This window comes from Argiope bruennichi, chromosome 1 (assembly GCF_947563725.1).
Source record: "Argiope bruennichi chromosome 1, qqArgBrue1.1, whole genome shotgun sequence".
Classification (NCBI taxonomy): Eukaryota; Metazoa; Arthropoda; class Arachnida; order Araneae; family Araneidae; genus Argiope; species Argiope bruennichi.
The window spans coordinates 116,536,279-116,551,241 of NC_079151.1; the positions used below are offsets into that span (position 1 = coordinate 116,536,279).

The following is a 14,963-nucleotide window of genomic DNA, read 5'->3' on the forward strand; positions in this document are numbered from 1 at the left end:
TTTCATGGCAGTGGTCGGATTCGAACATACGCCCTAAGAAGGACTGGTGCCTAAAACCAGTGCGTAAGACCACACGGCCACGCTAAAGCCGTGCAAGCTCCTTCATTGTTTATTCTTTTTTTTGTAAACTTATACGATAGAGATGATATATTTTCTTAAAATATAAGTTTTATAAATAAATTAATTTTCATGGCAGCGGTGGGATTCGAACCCACGCCCTAATAAGGACTGATGCCTAAAACCAGCGTCTTAGACCACTCGGCCACGCTACCTTCGTGCAAGTTGCTTCATTTTTTATTCTTTTTTTAGTTTTGTCTTCTTATAGGATATAAACGATATGTGTCCTTAAAATATAATTTTTTATAAATAAAGTATTTTTCATGGCAGCGGTGGGATTCGAACCCACGCCCTAAGAAGGACTGGTGCCTAAAACCAGCGCCTTAGACCAATCGGCCACGCTACCTTCGTGCAAGGTGCTTCATTTTTTATTCTTTTTTTAGTTTTCTCTTCTTATAGGGTAAAAGCGATATATGTCCTTAAAATTTAATTTTTTATAAATAAGGCAATTTTCATGGCAGCGGTGGGATTCGATCCCACGCCCTACGAAGGACTGATGCCTAAAACCAGCGTCTTAGATCACTCGGCCGCGCTACCTTCCTGCAAGTTGCTTCTTTGTTTATTCTTTTTTTAGTTTTGTCTTCTTATAGGATATAAACGATATATGTCCTTAAAATATAATTTTTTATAAATAAAGTAATTTTCATGGCAGAGGTGGGATTCGAACCCAGACCCTAAGAAGGACTGGTGCCTAAAACCAGCGCCTTAGACCACTCGGCCACGCTACCTTCGTGCTAGTTGCTTCATTGTTTATTCTTTTTTTAGTTTTGTCTTCTTATAGGATAGAGAGTATATATTTCCTTAAAATATAATTTTTTATAAACAAATTAATTTTCATGGCAGAGGTGGGATTCGAAACCACGCCCTAAGAAGGACTGGTGCCTAAAACGAGCGCCTTAGACCACTCGGCCACGCTACCTTCGTACAAGGTGCTTCATTGTTTATTCTTTTTTTAGTTTTGTCTTCTTATAGTATATAAACGATATATGTCCTTAAAATATAAATTTTTATAAACAAAGTACTTTTCATGGCAGCGGTTGGATTCGAACCCACGCCCTAAGAAGGACTGGTGCCTGAAACCAGCGCCTTAGACCACTCGGCCACGCTACCTTCGTGCTAGTTGCTTCATTGTTTATTCTTTTTTTAGTTTTGTCTTCTTATAGGATAGTGAGTATATATTTCCTTAAAATATAATTTTTTATAAATAAACTAATTTTCATGGCAGCGGTGGGATTCGAACACACGCCCTAAGAAGGACTGGTGCCTAAAACCAGCGTCTTAGACCACTCTGCCACGCTACCTTTTTGCAACTTGCTTCTTTGTTTATTCTTTTTTTAGTTTTGTCTTCTTATAGGATATAAAGGATATATGTCCTTAAAATATAATTTTTTTATAAATAAAGTAATTTTCATGGCAGAGGTGGAATTCGAACCCACGCCCTGAAAAGGGCTGGTGCCTAAAACCAGCGCCTTAGACCACTCGGCCACGCTACCTCCGTGCAAGTTGCTTCTTTGTTTATTTATTTTTTAGTTTTGTCTTCTTATAGGATATAAACGATATATGCCCTTAAAATATAATTTTTTATAAACAATGTAATTTTCATGGCAGCGGTGGGATTCGAACCCAGGCCCTAAGAAGGACTGGTGAATAAAACCAGCGCCTTAGACCACTCGCCCACGCTACCTTCTTGCAAGGTGCTTCATTGTTTATTCTTTTTTTAGTTTTGTCTTCTTATAGGATATAAACAATATATGTCCTTAAAATATAATTTTTTATAAATAAAGTAATTTTCTTGGCAGCGGTGGGATTCGAACCAACGCCCTAAGATGGACTGGTGCATAAAACCAGCGCCTTAGACCACTCGGCCACGCTACCTTCGTGCAAGTTGCTTCTTTGTTTATTTATTTTTTAGTTTTGTCTTCTTATAGAATATAAATGATATATGTCTTTAAAATATAATTTTTTATAAACAAAGTAATTTTCATGGCAGCGGTGGGATTCGAAGCAACGCCCTAAGAAGGACTAGTGCCTAAAACAAGCGCCTTAGACCACTCGGCCACGCTACCTTCGTGCAAGTTGCTTCATTGTTTATTCTTTTTTTAGTTTTGTCTTCTTATAGGATAGAGAGTATATATTTCCTTAAAATATAATTTTTTATAAATAAGGTAATTTTCTTGGCAGCGGCGTGATTCGAACCCACGCCCTAAGATGGACTGGTGCCTAAAACCAGCGCCTTAGACCACTCGGCCACGCTACCTTCGTGCAAGGTGCTTCATTTTTTATTCTTTTTTTAGTTTTGTCTTCTTATAGGATATAAACGATATATGTCCTTAAAATATAATTTTTTATAAATAAACTAATTTTCATGGCAGCGGTGGGATTCGAACACACGCCCTAAGAAGGACTGGTGCCTAAAACCAGCGTCTTAGAACACTCGGCCACGCTACCTTTTCGCAACTTTCTTCTTTGTTTATTCTTTTTTTAGTTTTGTCCTCTTATAGGATATAAAGGATATATGTCCTTAAAATATAATTTTTTATAAATAAAGTAATTTTCATGGCAGCGGTGGGATTCGAACCTACGCCCTAGTTAGGACTGGCTCCTAAAACCAGCGCCTTATACCACTCGGCCACGCTACCTTCGGGCAAAGTGCTTCATTGTTTATTCTTTTTTTAGTTTTGTCTTCTTATAGTATATAAACGATATATGTCCTTAAAATAAAAATTTTTATAAACAAAGTACTTTTCATGGCAGCGGTTGGATTCGAACCCACGCCCTAAGAAGGACTGGTGCCTGAAACCAGCGCCTTAGACCACTCGGCCACGCTACCTTCGTGCTAGTTGCTTCATTGTTTATTCTTTTTTTAGTTTTGTCTTCTTATAGGATAGTGAGTATATATTTCCTTAAAATATAATTTTTTATAAATAAACTAATTTTCATGGCAGCGGTGGGATTCGAACACACGCCCTAAGAAGGACTGGTGCCTAAAACCAGCGTCTTAGACCACTCTGCCACGCTACCTTTTTGCAACTTGCTTCTTTGTTTATTCTTTTTTTAGTTTTGTCTTCTTATAGGATATAAAGGATATATGTCCTTAAAATATAATTTTTTATAAATAGAGTAATTTTCATGGCAGCGGTGGGATTCGAACCAACTCCCTAAGAAGGACTGGTGCCTAAAACCAGCGCCTTAGACCACTCGGTCACGCTACCTTCGAGCAAGTTGCTTCTTTGTTTATTTATTTTTTAGTTTTGTCTTCTTATATGATATAAACGATATATGTCCTTAAAATATAATTTTTTTATAAATAAAGTAATTTTCATGGCAGAGGTGGAATTCGAACCCACGCCCTGAAAAGGGCTGGTGCCTAAAACCAGCGCCTTAGACCACTCGGCCACGCTACCTCCGTGCAAGTTGCTTCTTTGTTTATTTATTTTTTAGTTTTGTCTTCTTATAGGATATAAACGATATATGTCCTTAAAATATAATTTTTTATAAACAATGTAATTTTCATGGCAGCGGTGGGATTCGAACCCAGGCCCTAAGAAGGACTGGTGAATAAAACCAGCGCCTTAGACCACTCGCCCACGCTACCTTCTTGCAAGGTGCTTCATTGTTTATTCTTTTTTTAGTTTTGTCTTCTTATAGGATATAAACAATATATGTCCTTAAAATATAATTTTTTATAAATAAAGTAATTTTCTTGGCAGCGGTGGGATTCGAACCAACGCCCTAAGATGGACTGGTGCATAAAACCAGCGCCTTAGACCACTCGGCCACGCTACCTTCGTGCAAGTTGCTTCTTTGTTTATTTATTTTTTAGTTTTGTCTTCTTATAGAATATAAATGATATATGTCTTTAAAATATAATTTTTTATAAACAAAGTAATTTTCATGGCAGCGGTGGGATTCGAAGCAACGCCCTAAGAAGGACTAGTGCCTAAAACAAGCGCCTTAGACCACTCGGCCACGCTACCTTCGTGCAAGTTGCTTCATTGTTTATTCTTTTTTTAGTTTTGTCTTCTTATAGGATAGAGAGTATATATTTCCTTAAAATATAATTTTTTATAAATAAGGTAATTTTCTTGGCAGCGGCGTGATTCGAACCCACGCCCTAAGATGGACTGGTGCCTAAAACCAGCGCCTTAGACCACTCGGCCACGCTACCTTCGTGCAAGGTGCTTCATTTTTTATTCTTTTTTTAGTTTTGTCTTCTTATAGGATATAAACGATATATGTCCTTAAAATATAATTTTTTATAAATAAACTAATTTTCATGGCAGCGGTGGGATTCGAACACACGCCCTAAGAAGGACTGGTGCCTAAAACCAGCGTCTTAGAACACTCGGCCACGCTACCTTTTCGCAACTTTCTTCTTTGTTTATTCTTTTTTTAGTTTTGTCCTCTTATAGGATATAAAGGATATATGTCCTTAAAATATAATTTTTTATAAATAAAGTAATTTTCATGGCAGCGGTGGGATTCGAACCTACGCCCTAGTTAGGACTGGCTCCTAAAACCAGCGCCTTATACCACTCGGCCACGCTACCTTCGTGCAAGGTGCTTCATTTTTTATATTTTTTTTAGTTTTGTCTTCTTATAGGATATAAACGATATATGTCCTTAAAATATAATTTTTTATAAATAAAGTAATTTTCATGGCAGCGGTGGGATTCGAAGCAACGCCCTAATAAGGACTGGCGCCTAAAACCAGCGCCTTAGACCACTCGGTCACGCTACCTTCGTGCAAGTTGCTTCATTGTTTATTCTTTTTTTAGTTTTGTCTTCTTATAGGATAGAGAGTATATATTTCCTTAAAATATAATTTTTTATAAACGAAGTAATTTTCATGGCAGCGGTTGGATTCGAACTAACGCCCTAAGAAGGACTGATGCCTAAAACCATCGCCTTAGACCACTCGGCCACGCTACCTTCGGGCAAAGTGCTTCATTTTTTATTCTTTTTTTAGTTTTGTCTTCTTATAGGATATAAACGATATATGTCCTTAAATTATAATTTTTTATAAATAAAGTAATTTTCTTGGCAGCGGTGGGATTCGAACCCACGCCCTAAGAAGGACTGGTGCCTAAAACCAGCGCCTTAGACCACTCGGCCACGCTACCTTCGTGCAAGTTGCTTCTTTGTTTATTTATTTTTTAGTTTTGTCTTCTTATAGAATATAAATGATATATGTCTTTAAAATATAATTTTTATAAACAAAGTAATTTTCATGGCAGCGGTGGGATTCGAACCCACGCCCTAAGAAGGACTGGTGCCTAAAACCAGCGTCTTAGACCACTCGGCCACGCTACCTTCGTGCAAGTTGCTTCATTGTTTATTCTTTTTTTAGTTTTGTCTTCTTATAAGATAAAGAGTATATATTTCTTTAAAATATAACTTTTTATAAATAAAGTAATTTTCTTGGCAGCGGTGGGATTCGAACCCACGCCCTAAGAAGGACTGGTGCCTAAAACCAGCGCCTTAGACGACTCGGCCATGCAACCTTCGTGCTAGTTGCTTTATTGTTTATTCTTTTTTTAGTTTTGTCTTCTTATAGGATAGAGAGTATATATTTAGTTAAAATATAATTTTTTATAAACAAAGTAGTTTTCATGGCAGCAGTGGCATTGGAACCCACGCCCTAAGAAGGACTTATGATTGACACCAGCGCCTTAGACCACTCGGCTACGCTAAAGCCGTACAAGTTAATTCTTTGTTTATTCTTTTTTGTAATTTTATACGATAGAGATGATATTTTTTTTTAAATATATTTTTTATAAATAAATTAATTTTCATGGCAGCGGTGGGATTCGAACCCACGCCCTAATAAGGACTGGCGCCTGAAACCAGCACCTTAGACCACTCGGCCACGCTACCTTCGTGCAAGGTGCTTCATTTTTTATATTTTTTTTAGTTTTGTCTTCTTATAGGATATAAACGATATATGTCATTAAAATATAATTTTTTATAAACAAAGTAATTTTCATGGCAGCGGTGGGATTCGAAGCAACGCCCTAAGAAGGACTGGTGCCTAAAACCAGCGCCTTAGACCACTCGGCCACGCTACCTTCGTGCAAGTTGCTTCATTGTTTATTCTTTTTTTAGTTTTGTCTTCTTATAGGATAGAGAGTATATATTTCCTTAAAATATAATTTTTTATAAACGAAGTAATTTTCATGGCAGCGGTTGGATTCGAACTAACGCCCTAAGAAGGACTGATGCCTAAAACCATCGCCTTAGACCACTCGGCCACGCTACCTTCGGGCAAAGTGCTTCATTTTTTATTCTTTTTTTAGTTTTGTCTTCTTATAGGATATAAACGATATATGTCCTTAAAATATAATTTTTTATAAATAAAGTAATTTTCTTGGCAGCGGTGGGATTCGAACCCACGCCCTAAGAAGGACTGGTGCCTAAAACCAGCGCCTTAGACCACTCGGCCACGCTACCTTCGTGCAAGTTGCTTCTTTGTTTATTTATTTTTTAGTTTTGTCTTCTTATAGGATATAAATGATATATGTCTTTAAAATATAATTTTTATAAACAAAGTAATTTTCATGGCAGCGGTGGGATTCGAACCCACGCCCTAAGAAGGACTGGTGCCTAAAACCAGCGTCTTAGACCACTCGGCCACGCTACCTTCGTGCAAGTTGCTTCATTGTTTATTCTTTTTTTAGTTTTGTCTTCTTATAAGATAAAGAGTATATATTTCTTTAAAATATAACTTTTTATAAATAAAGTAATTTTCTTGGCAGCGGTGGGATTCGAACCCACGCCCTAAGAAGGACTGGTGCCTAAAACCAGCGCCTTAGACCACTCGGCCACGCAACCTTCGTGCTAGTTGCTTTATTGTTTATTCTTTTTTTAGTTTTGTCTTCTTATAGGATAGAGAGTATATATTTAGTTAAAATATAATTTTTTATAAACAAAGTAGTTTTCATGGCAGCAGTGGCATTGGAACCCACGCCCTAAGAAGGACTTATGATTGACACCAGCGCCTTAGACCACTCGGCTACGCTAAAGCCGTACAAGTTAATTCTTTGTTTATTCTTTTTTGTAATTTTATACGATAGAGATGATATTTTTTTTAAATATATTTTTTATAAATAAATTAATTTTCATGGCAGCGGTGGGATTCGAACCCACGCCCTAATAAGGACTGGCGCCTGAAACCAGCACCTTAGACCACTCGGCCACGCTGCCTTCGTGCAAGGTGCTTCATTTTTTATATTTTTTTTAGTTTTGTCTTCTTATAATATATAAACGATATATGTCCTTAAAATATAATTTTTTATAAATAAAGTAATTTTCTTGGCAGCGGTGGGATTCGAACCCACGCCCTAAGAAGGACTGATGCCTAAAACCAGCGCCTTAGACCACTCGGCCACGCTACCTTCGTGCAAGTTGCTTCTTTGTTTATTCTTTTTTTAGTTTTGTCTTCTTATAGGATATAAACGATATATGACCTTAAAATATATTTTTTTATAAATAAAGTACTTTTCATGGCAGCGGTGGGATTCGAACCCACGCACTAAGAAGGGCTGGTGCCTAAAACCAGCGCCTTTGACCACTCGGCCACGCTACCTTCGTGCAAGTTGCTTCTTTGTTTATTTATTTTTTAGTTTTGTCTTCTTATAGGATATAAACGATATATGTCTTTAAAATATAATTTTTTATAAACAAAGTAATTTTCATGGCAGCGGTGGGATTCGAACCCACGCCCTAAGAAGAACTGGTGCCTAAAACCAGCGCCTTAGACCACTCGGACACGCTACCTTCGTGCAAGTTGCTTCATTGTTTATTCTTTTTTTAGTTTTGTCTTCTTATAAGATAGAGTGTATATATTTCCTTAAAATATAATTTTTTATAAACAAAGTAATTTTTATGGCAGCAGTGGCATTCGAACCCACGCCTTAAGAAGGACTTATGATTGAAACCAGCGCCTTAGACCACTCGGCCACGCTAAAGCCGTACAAGTTAATTCTTTGTTTATTTTTTTTTTTGAAATCTTATACGATAGAGATGATATTTTTTTTTAAATATATTTTTTATAAATAAATTTTCATGGCAGCAGTGGGATTCGAACCAACGCCCTAATAAGGACTGGCGCCTAAAACCAGCGCCTTAGACCACTCGGTCACGCTACCTTCGTGCAAGTTGCTTCATTGTTTATTCTTTTTTTAGTTTTGTCTTCTTATAGGATAGAGAGTATATATTTCCTTAAAATATAATTTTTTATAAACGAAGTTATTTTCATGGCAGCGGTTGGATTCGAACTAACGGCCTAAGAAGGACTGATGCCTAAAACCAGCGCCTTAGACCACTCGGCCACGCTACCTTCCTGCAAGTTGCTTCATTGTTTATTCTTTTTTTAGTTTTGTCTTCTTATATGATATAAACGATATATGTCCTTAAAATATAATTTTTTATAAACAAAGTAATTTTCATGGCAACGGTGGGATTCGAACCCACGCCTTAAGAAGGACTTGTGCCTAAAACCAGCGCCTTAGACCACTCGGCCACGCTATCTTCGTGCGAGTTGCTTCATTGTTTATTCTTTTTTTAGTTTTGTCTTCTTATAGGATAGAGAGTATACATTTCCTTAAAATATAATTTTTTATAAACAAAGTAATTTTCATGGCAGTGGTGGGATTCGAACCCACGCCCTAAGAAGGACTGGTGCCTAAAACCAGCGCCTTAGACCACTCGGCCATGCAACCTTCGTTCTAGTTGCTTCATTGTTTATTCTTTTTTTAGTTTTGTCTTCTTATAGGATAGAGAGTACATATTTAATTAAAATATAATTTTTTATAAACAAAGTAATTTTCATGGCAGCGGTGGGATTCGAACCCACGCCCTAAGAAGGACTGGTGCCTAAAACCAGCGCCTTAGACCACTCGGCCACGCTACCTTCGTGCAAGTTGCTTCATTGTTTATTCTTTTTTTAGTGTTGTCTTCTTATAGGATAGAGAGTATATATTTCCTTAAAATATAATTTTTTAAAAATAAAGTAATTTTCTTGGCAGCGGTTTGATTCGGACCCACGCCCTAAGATGGACTGGTGCCTAAAAGCAGCGCCTTAGACCACTCGGCCACGTTACCTTCGTGCAAGGTGCTTCATTTTTTATTCTTTTTTTAGTTTTCTCTTCTTATAGGGTAAAAAGGATATATGTCCTTAAAATATAATTTTTTATAAACAAAGTAATTTTCATGGCAGCGGTGGGATTCGAACCCACGCCCTGAGAAGGACTGGTGCCTAAAACCAACGCCTTAGACCACTCGGCCACGCTACCTTCGTGCAAGGCGCTTCATTGTTTATTCTTTTTTTAGTTTTGTCTTCTTATAGGATAGAGACGATATATTTTCTTAAAATATAATTTTTTATAAATAAAGTAATTTTCTTGGCAGCGGTGGGTCTCGAACCCACGCCCTAATAAGGACTGGTGCCTAAAACCAGCGCCTTAGAGCACTCGGCCACGCTACCTTCGTGCAAGGTGCTTCATTTTTTATTCTTTTTTTAGTTTTGTCTCCTTATAGGATATAAAGGATATATGTCCTTAAAATAAAATTTTTTATAAATAAATTAATTTTCATGGCAGCGGTGGGATTCGAACCCACGCCCTAAGAAGGACTGGTGCCTAAAACCAGCGTCTTAGACCACTCGGCCGCGCTACCTTCGTGCAAGTTGCTTCTTTGTTTATTCTTTTTTTAGTTTTGTCTTCTTATAGGATATAAACGATATATGTCCTTAAAATATAATTTTTTATAAACAAAGGGATTTTCATGGCAGCGGTGGGATTCGAACCCACTCCCTAAGAAGGACTGGTGCCTAAAACCAGCGCCTTAGACCACTCGGCCACGTGACATTCGTGCAAGGTGCTTCTTTGTTTATTCTTTTTTTAGTTTTGTCTTCTTATAGGATATAAACGATATATGTCCTTAAAATATAATTTTTTATAAATGATGTAATTTTCTTGTCAGCGGTGTAATTCAAACCCACGCCCTAAGAAGGACTGGTGCCTAAAACCAGCGCGTAAGACCACACGGCCACGCTAAAGCCGTGCACGCTCCTTCATTGTTTATTCTTTTTTTTTTTTTTTGTAAACTTATACGATAGAGATGATATATTTTCTTAAAATATAAGTTTTATAAATAAATTAATTTTCATGGCAGCGGTGGGATTCGAACCCACGCACTAATAAGGACTGGCGCCTAAAACCAGCGCCTTAGACCACTCGGCCACGCTACCTTCCTGCAAGTTGCTTCTTTGTTTATTCTTTTTTTAGTTTTGTCTTCTTATAGGATATAAACGATATATGTCCTTAAAATAAAATTTTTTATAAATAAATTAATTTTCATGGCAGCGGTGGGATTCGAACCCACGCCCTAAGAAGGACTGGTGCCTAAAACCAGCGTCTTAGACCACTCGGCCGCGCTACCTTCGTGCAAGTTGCTTCTTTGTTTATTCTTTTTTTAGTTTTGTCTTCTTATAGGATATAAACGATATATGTCCTTAAAATATAATTTTTTATAAACAAAGGGATTTTCATGGCAGCGGTGGGATTCGAACCCACTCCCTAAGAAGGACTGGTGCCTAAAACCAGCGCCTTAGACCACTCGGCCACGTGACATTCGTGCAAGGTGCTTCTTTGTTTATTCTTTTTTTAGTTTTGTCTTCTTATAGGATATAAACGATATATGTCCTTAAAATATAATTTTTTATAAATAAAGTAATTTTCTTGGCAGCGGTGGGATTCGAACCCACGCCCTAAGAAGGACTGATGCCTAAAACCAGCGCCTTAGACCACTCGGCCACGCTACCTTCGTGCAAGTTGCTTCTTTGTTTATTCTTTTTTTAGTTTTGTCTTCTTATAGGATATAAACGATATATGACCTTAAAATATATTTTTTTATAAATAAAGTACTTTTCATGGCAGCGGTGGGATTCGAACCCACGCACTAAGAAGGGCTGGTGCCTAAAACCAGCGCCTTTGACCACTCGGCCACGCTACCTTCGTGCAAGTTGCTTCTTTGTTTATTTATTTTTTAGTTTTGTCTTCTTATAGGATATAAACGATATATGTCTTTAAAATATAATTTTTTATAAACAAAGTAATTTTCATGGCAGCGGTGGGATTCGAACCCACGCCCTAAGAAGAACTGGTGCCTAAAACCAGCGCCTTAGACCACTCGGACACGCTACCTTCGTGCAAGTTGCTTCATTGTTTATTCTTTTTTTAGTTTTGTCTTCTTATAAGATAGAGTGTATATATTTCCTTAAAATATAATTTTTTATAAACAAAGTAATTTTTATGGCAGCAGTGGCATTCGAACCCACGCCTTAAGAAGGACTTATGATTGAAACCAGCGCCTTAGACCACTCGGCCACGCTAAAGCCGTACAAGTTAATTCTTTGTTTATTTTTTTTTGAAATCTTATACGATAGAGATGATATTTTTTTTTAAATATATTTTTTATAAATAAATTTTCATGGCAGCAGTGGGATTCGAACCAACGCCCTAATAAGGACTGGCGCCTAAAACCAGCGCCTTAGACCACTCGGTCACGCTACCTTCGTGCAAGTTGCTTCATTGTTTATTCTTTTTTTAGTTTTGTCTTCTTATAGGATAGAGAGTATATATTTCCTTAAAATATAATTTTTTATAAACGAAGTTATTTTCATGGCAGCGGTTGGATTCGAACTAACGGCCTAAGAAGGACTGATGCCTAAAACCAGCGCCTTAGACCACTCGGCCACGCTACCTTCCTGCAAGTTGCTTCATTGTTTATTCTTTTTTTAGTTTTGTCTTCTTATATGATATAAACGATATATGTCCTTAAAATATAATTTTTTATAAACAAAGTAATTTTCATGGCAACGGTGGGATTCGAACCCACGCCTTAAGAAGGACTTGTGCCTAAAACCAGCGCCTTAGACCACTCGGCCACGCTATCTTCGTGCGAGTTGCTTCATTGTTTATTCTTTTTTTAGTTTTGTCTTCTTATAGGATAGAGAGTATACATTTCCTTAAAATATAATTTTTTATAAACAAAGTAATTTTCATGGCAGTGGTGGGATTCGAACCCACGCCCTAAGAAGGACTGGTGCCTAAAACCAGCGCCTTAGACCACTCGGCCATGCAACCTTCGTTCTAGTTGCTTCATTGTTTATTCTTTTTTTAGTTTTGTCTTCTTATAGGATAGAGAGTACATATTTAATTAAAATATAATTTTTTATAAACAAAGTAATTTTCATGGCAGCGGTGGGATTCGAACCCACGCCCTAAGAAGGACTGGTGCCTAAAACCAGCGCCTTAGACCACTCGGCCACGCTACCTTCGTGCAAGTTGCTTCATTGTTTATTCTTTTTTTAGTGTTGTCTTCTTATAGGATAGAGAGTATATATTTCCTTAAATTATAATTTTTTAAAAATAAAGTAATTTTCTTGGCAGCGGTTTGATTCGGACCCACGCCCTAAGATGGACTGGTGCCTAAAAGCAGCGCCTTAGACCACTCGGCCACGTTACCTTCGTGCAAGGTGCTTCATTTTTTATTCTTTTTTTAGTTTTCTCTTCTTATAGGGTAAAAAGGATATATGTCCTTAAAATATAATTTTTTATAAACAAAGTAATTTTCATGGCAGCGGTGGGATTCGAACCCACGCCCTGAGAAGGACTGGTGCCTAAAACCAGCGCCTTAGACCACTCGGCCACGCTACCTTCGTGCAAGGCGCTTCATTGTTTATTCTTTTTTTAGTTTTGTCTTCTTATAGGATAGAGACGATATATTTTCTTAAAATATAATTTTTTATAAATAAAGTAATTTTCTTGGCAGCGGTGGGTCTCGAACCCACGCCCTAATAAGGACTGGTGCCTAAAACCAGCGCCTTAGAGCACTCGGCCACGCTACCTTCGTGCAAGGCGCTTCATTGTTTATTCTTTTTTTAGTTTTGTCTTCTTATAGGATAGAGACGATATATTTTCTTAAAATATAATTTTTTATAAATAAAGTAATTTTCTTGGCAGCGGTGGGTCTCGAACCCACGCCCTAATAAGGACTGGTGCCTAAAACCAGCGCCTTAGAGCACTCGGCCACGCTACCTTCGTGCAAGGTGCTTCATTTTTTATTCTTTTTTTAGTTTTGTCTCCTTATAGGATATAAAGGATATATGTCCTTAAAATAAAATTTTTTATAAATAAATTAATTTTCATGGCAGCGGTGGGATTCGAACCCACGCCCTAAGAAGGACTGGTGCCTAAAACCAGCGTCTTAGACCACTCGGCCGCGCTACCTTCGTGCAAGTTGCTTCTTTGTTTATTCTTTTTTTAGTTTTGTCTTCTTATAGGATATAAACGATATATGTCCTTAAAATATAATTTTTTATAAACAAAGGGATTTTCATGGCAGCGGTGGGATTCGAACCCACTCCCTAAGAAGGACTGGTGCCTAAAACCAGCGCCTTAGACCACTCGGCCACGTGACATTCGTGCAAGGTGCTTCTTTGTTTATTCTTTTTTTAGTTTTGTCTTCTTATAGGATATAAACGATATATGTCCTTAAAATATAATTTTTTATAAATGATGTAATTTTCTTGTCAGCGGTGTAATTCAAACCCACGCCCTAAGAAGGACTGGTGCCTAAAACCAGCGCGTAAGACCACACGGCCACGCTAAAGCCGGGCACGCTCCTTCATTGTTTATTCTTTTTTTTTTGTAAACTTATACGATAGAGATGATATATTTTCTTAAAATATAAGTTTTATAAATAAATTAATTTTCATGGCAGCGGTGGCATTCGAAACCACGCCCTAAGAAGGACTGGTGCCTAAAACCAGCACCTTAGACCGCTCGGCCACGCTACCTTCTTGCAAGGTGCTTCATTGTTTGTTCTTTTTTTAGTTTTGTCTTCTTATAGGATATAAACGATATATGTCCTTAAAATATAATTTATTGAATAAAGTAATTTTCTTGGCAGCGGTGGGATTCGAACCCATGCCCTAAGAAGAACTGGTGCCTAAAACCAGCGCCTTAGACCACTCGGCCACGCTACCTTCGTGCAAGGTGCTTCATTTTTTATTCTTTTTTTAGTTTTGTCTTCTTATAGGATATAAACGATATATGTCCTTAAAATATAATTTTTTATAAATAAACTAATTTTCATGGCAGCGGCGGGATTCGAATACACGCCCTAAGAAGGACTGGTGCCTAAAACCAGCGTCTTAGACCACTCGGCCACGCTACCTTTTTGCAACTTGCTTCTTTGTTTATTCTTTTTTTAGTTTTGTCTTCTTATAGGATATAAACGATATATGTCCTTAAAATATAATTTTTTATAAATAGAGTAATTTTCATGGCAGCGGTGGGATTCGAACCCACTCCCTAAGAAGGACTGGTGCCTAGAACCAGCGCCTTAGACCACTCGGCCACGCTACCTTCGGGCGAGTTGCTTCTTTGTTTATTTATTTTTTAGTTTTGTCTTCTTATAGGATATAAACGATATATGTCCTTAAAATATAATTTTTTATAAATAAAGTAATTTTCATTGCAGAGGTGGAATTCGAACCCACGCCCTAAAAAGGACTGGTGCCTAAAACCAGCGCCTTAGACCACTCGGCCACGCTACCTCCGTGCAAGTTGCTTCTTTGTTTATTTATTTTTTAGTTTTGTCTTCTTATAGGATATAAACGATATATGTCCTTAAAATATAATTTTTTATAAACAAAGTAATTTTCATGGCAGCGGTGGGATTTGAACCCACGCCCTAAGAAAGACTGGTGTCTAAAACCAGCGCCTTAGACCACTCGGCCACGCTACCTTCGTGCAAGCTGCTTCATTGTTTATTCCTTT

General features: G+C 37.4%; 34 non-coding genes across 34 annotated transcripts; all 34 read right to left on the reverse strand.

Moving 5' to 3' along the window:
• Nucleotides 1-190: 190 nt before the first annotated feature.
• Trnal-uag (transfer RNA leucine (anticodon UAG)) lies at nucleotides 191-272 on the reverse strand. The gene has a single exon. It is a non-coding gene; the product is annotated as a tRNA-Leu (tRNA).
• A 109-nt stretch (nucleotides 273-381) lies between these two features.
• Trnal-uag (transfer RNA leucine (anticodon UAG)) lies at nucleotides 382-463 on the reverse strand. The gene has a single exon. It is a non-coding gene; the product is annotated as a tRNA-Leu (tRNA).
• A 682-nt stretch (nucleotides 464-1,145) lies between these two features.
• Nucleotides 1,146-1,227, reverse strand: Trnal-cag (transfer RNA leucine (anticodon CAG)). The gene has a single exon. It is a non-coding gene; the product is annotated as a tRNA-Leu (tRNA).
• A 683-nt stretch (nucleotides 1,228-1,910) lies between these two features.
• Trnai-uau (transfer RNA isoleucine (anticodon UAU)) lies at nucleotides 1,911-1,992 on the reverse strand. Its single transcript has one exon. It is a non-coding gene; the product is annotated as a tRNA-Ile (tRNA).
• Nucleotides 1,993-2,292: 300 nt separating this feature from the next.
• Nucleotides 2,293-2,374, reverse strand: Trnal-uag (transfer RNA leucine (anticodon UAG)). Its single transcript has one exon. It is a non-coding gene; the product is annotated as a tRNA-Leu (tRNA).
• Nucleotides 2,375-2,674: 300 nt separating this feature from the next.
• Trnal-uag (transfer RNA leucine (anticodon UAG)) lies at nucleotides 2,675-2,756 on the reverse strand. The gene has a single exon. It is a non-coding gene; the product is annotated as a tRNA-Leu (tRNA).
• Nucleotides 2,757-2,865: 109 nt separating this feature from the next.
• On the reverse strand, nucleotides 2,866-2,947 carry Trnal-cag (transfer RNA leucine (anticodon CAG)). The gene has a single exon. It is a non-coding gene; the product is annotated as a tRNA-Leu (tRNA).
• An 874-nt stretch (nucleotides 2,948-3,821) lies between these two features.
• Trnai-uau (transfer RNA isoleucine (anticodon UAU)) lies at nucleotides 3,822-3,903 on the reverse strand. Its single transcript has one exon. It is a non-coding gene; the product is annotated as a tRNA-Ile (tRNA).
• Nucleotides 3,904-4,203: 300 nt separating this feature from the next.
• On the reverse strand, nucleotides 4,204-4,285 carry Trnal-uag (transfer RNA leucine (anticodon UAG)). Its single transcript has one exon. It is a non-coding gene; the product is annotated as a tRNA-Leu (tRNA).
• A 300-nt stretch (nucleotides 4,286-4,585) lies between these two features.
• Nucleotides 4,586-4,667, reverse strand: Trnal-uag (transfer RNA leucine (anticodon UAG)). The gene has a single exon. It is a non-coding gene; the product is annotated as a tRNA-Leu (tRNA).
• Nucleotides 4,668-5,158: 491 nt separating this feature from the next.
• On the reverse strand, nucleotides 5,159-5,240 carry Trnal-uag (transfer RNA leucine (anticodon UAG)). The gene has a single exon. It is a non-coding gene; the product is annotated as a tRNA-Leu (tRNA).
• A 108-nt stretch (nucleotides 5,241-5,348) lies between these two features.
• Trnal-uag (transfer RNA leucine (anticodon UAG)) lies at nucleotides 5,349-5,430 on the reverse strand. The gene has a single exon. It is a non-coding gene; the product is annotated as a tRNA-Leu (tRNA).
• Nucleotides 5,431-5,912: 482 nt separating this feature from the next.
• Trnal-cag (transfer RNA leucine (anticodon CAG)) lies at nucleotides 5,913-5,994 on the reverse strand. The gene has a single exon. It is a non-coding gene; the product is annotated as a tRNA-Leu (tRNA).
• Nucleotides 5,995-6,485: 491 nt separating this feature from the next.
• Nucleotides 6,486-6,567, reverse strand: Trnal-uag (transfer RNA leucine (anticodon UAG)). The gene has a single exon. It is a non-coding gene; the product is annotated as a tRNA-Leu (tRNA).
• Nucleotides 6,568-6,675: 108 nt separating this feature from the next.
• Nucleotides 6,676-6,757, reverse strand: Trnal-uag (transfer RNA leucine (anticodon UAG)). The gene has a single exon. It is a non-coding gene; the product is annotated as a tRNA-Leu (tRNA).
• A 109-nt stretch (nucleotides 6,758-6,866) lies between these two features.
• On the reverse strand, nucleotides 6,867-6,948 carry Trnal-uag (transfer RNA leucine (anticodon UAG)). The gene has a single exon. It is a non-coding gene; the product is annotated as a tRNA-Leu (tRNA).
• Nucleotides 6,949-7,238: 290 nt separating this feature from the next.
• Trnal-cag (transfer RNA leucine (anticodon CAG)) lies at nucleotides 7,239-7,320 on the reverse strand. The gene has a single exon. It is a non-coding gene; the product is annotated as a tRNA-Leu (tRNA).
• A 109-nt stretch (nucleotides 7,321-7,429) lies between these two features.
• Trnal-uag (transfer RNA leucine (anticodon UAG)) lies at nucleotides 7,430-7,511 on the reverse strand. Its single transcript has one exon. It is a non-coding gene; the product is annotated as a tRNA-Leu (tRNA).
• Nucleotides 7,512-7,620: 109 nt separating this feature from the next.
• On the reverse strand, nucleotides 7,621-7,702 carry Trnal-uag (transfer RNA leucine (anticodon UAG)). Its single transcript has one exon. It is a non-coding gene; the product is annotated as a tRNA-Leu (tRNA).
• Nucleotides 7,703-7,811: 109 nt separating this feature from the next.
• Trnal-uag (transfer RNA leucine (anticodon UAG)) lies at nucleotides 7,812-7,893 on the reverse strand. The gene has a single exon. It is a non-coding gene; the product is annotated as a tRNA-Leu (tRNA).
• Nucleotides 7,894-8,946: 1,053 nt separating this feature from the next.
• On the reverse strand, nucleotides 8,947-9,028 carry Trnal-uag (transfer RNA leucine (anticodon UAG)). Its single transcript has one exon. It is a non-coding gene; the product is annotated as a tRNA-Leu (tRNA).
• A 300-nt stretch (nucleotides 9,029-9,328) lies between these two features.
• Trnal-uag (transfer RNA leucine (anticodon UAG)) lies at nucleotides 9,329-9,410 on the reverse strand. Its single transcript has one exon. It is a non-coding gene; the product is annotated as a tRNA-Leu (tRNA).
• A 109-nt stretch (nucleotides 9,411-9,519) lies between these two features.
• On the reverse strand, nucleotides 9,520-9,601 carry Trnal-uag (transfer RNA leucine (anticodon UAG)). The gene has a single exon. It is a non-coding gene; the product is annotated as a tRNA-Leu (tRNA).
• A 683-nt stretch (nucleotides 9,602-10,284) lies between these two features.
• Nucleotides 10,285-10,366, reverse strand: Trnal-uag (transfer RNA leucine (anticodon UAG)). The gene has a single exon. It is a non-coding gene; the product is annotated as a tRNA-Leu (tRNA).
• Nucleotides 10,367-10,857: 491 nt separating this feature from the next.
• Trnal-uag (transfer RNA leucine (anticodon UAG)) lies at nucleotides 10,858-10,939 on the reverse strand. Its single transcript has one exon. It is a non-coding gene; the product is annotated as a tRNA-Leu (tRNA).
• A 109-nt stretch (nucleotides 10,940-11,048) lies between these two features.
• On the reverse strand, nucleotides 11,049-11,130 carry Trnal-uag (transfer RNA leucine (anticodon UAG)). The gene has a single exon. It is a non-coding gene; the product is annotated as a tRNA-Leu (tRNA).
• Nucleotides 11,131-11,239: 109 nt separating this feature from the next.
• On the reverse strand, nucleotides 11,240-11,321 carry Trnal-uag (transfer RNA leucine (anticodon UAG)). The gene has a single exon. It is a non-coding gene; the product is annotated as a tRNA-Leu (tRNA).
• Nucleotides 11,322-12,372: 1,051 nt separating this feature from the next.
• On the reverse strand, nucleotides 12,373-12,454 carry Trnal-uag (transfer RNA leucine (anticodon UAG)). Its single transcript has one exon. It is a non-coding gene; the product is annotated as a tRNA-Leu (tRNA).
• A 300-nt stretch (nucleotides 12,455-12,754) lies between these two features.
• Nucleotides 12,755-12,836, reverse strand: Trnal-uag (transfer RNA leucine (anticodon UAG)). The gene has a single exon. It is a non-coding gene; the product is annotated as a tRNA-Leu (tRNA).
• Nucleotides 12,837-12,945: 109 nt separating this feature from the next.
• Nucleotides 12,946-13,027, reverse strand: Trnal-uag (transfer RNA leucine (anticodon UAG)). The gene has a single exon. It is a non-coding gene; the product is annotated as a tRNA-Leu (tRNA).
• Nucleotides 13,028-13,136: 109 nt separating this feature from the next.
• On the reverse strand, nucleotides 13,137-13,218 carry Trnal-uag (transfer RNA leucine (anticodon UAG)). The gene has a single exon. It is a non-coding gene; the product is annotated as a tRNA-Leu (tRNA).
• Nucleotides 13,219-14,085: 867 nt separating this feature from the next.
• On the reverse strand, nucleotides 14,086-14,167 carry Trnal-uag (transfer RNA leucine (anticodon UAG)). The gene has a single exon. It is a non-coding gene; the product is annotated as a tRNA-Leu (tRNA).
• A 300-nt stretch (nucleotides 14,168-14,467) lies between these two features.
• Nucleotides 14,468-14,549, reverse strand: Trnal-uag (transfer RNA leucine (anticodon UAG)). Its single transcript has one exon. It is a non-coding gene; the product is annotated as a tRNA-Leu (tRNA).
• A 300-nt stretch (nucleotides 14,550-14,849) lies between these two features.
• On the reverse strand, nucleotides 14,850-14,931 carry Trnal-uag (transfer RNA leucine (anticodon UAG)). The gene has a single exon. It is a non-coding gene; the product is annotated as a tRNA-Leu (tRNA).
• Between the last annotated feature and the right edge of the window lie 32 nt (nucleotides 14,932-14,963).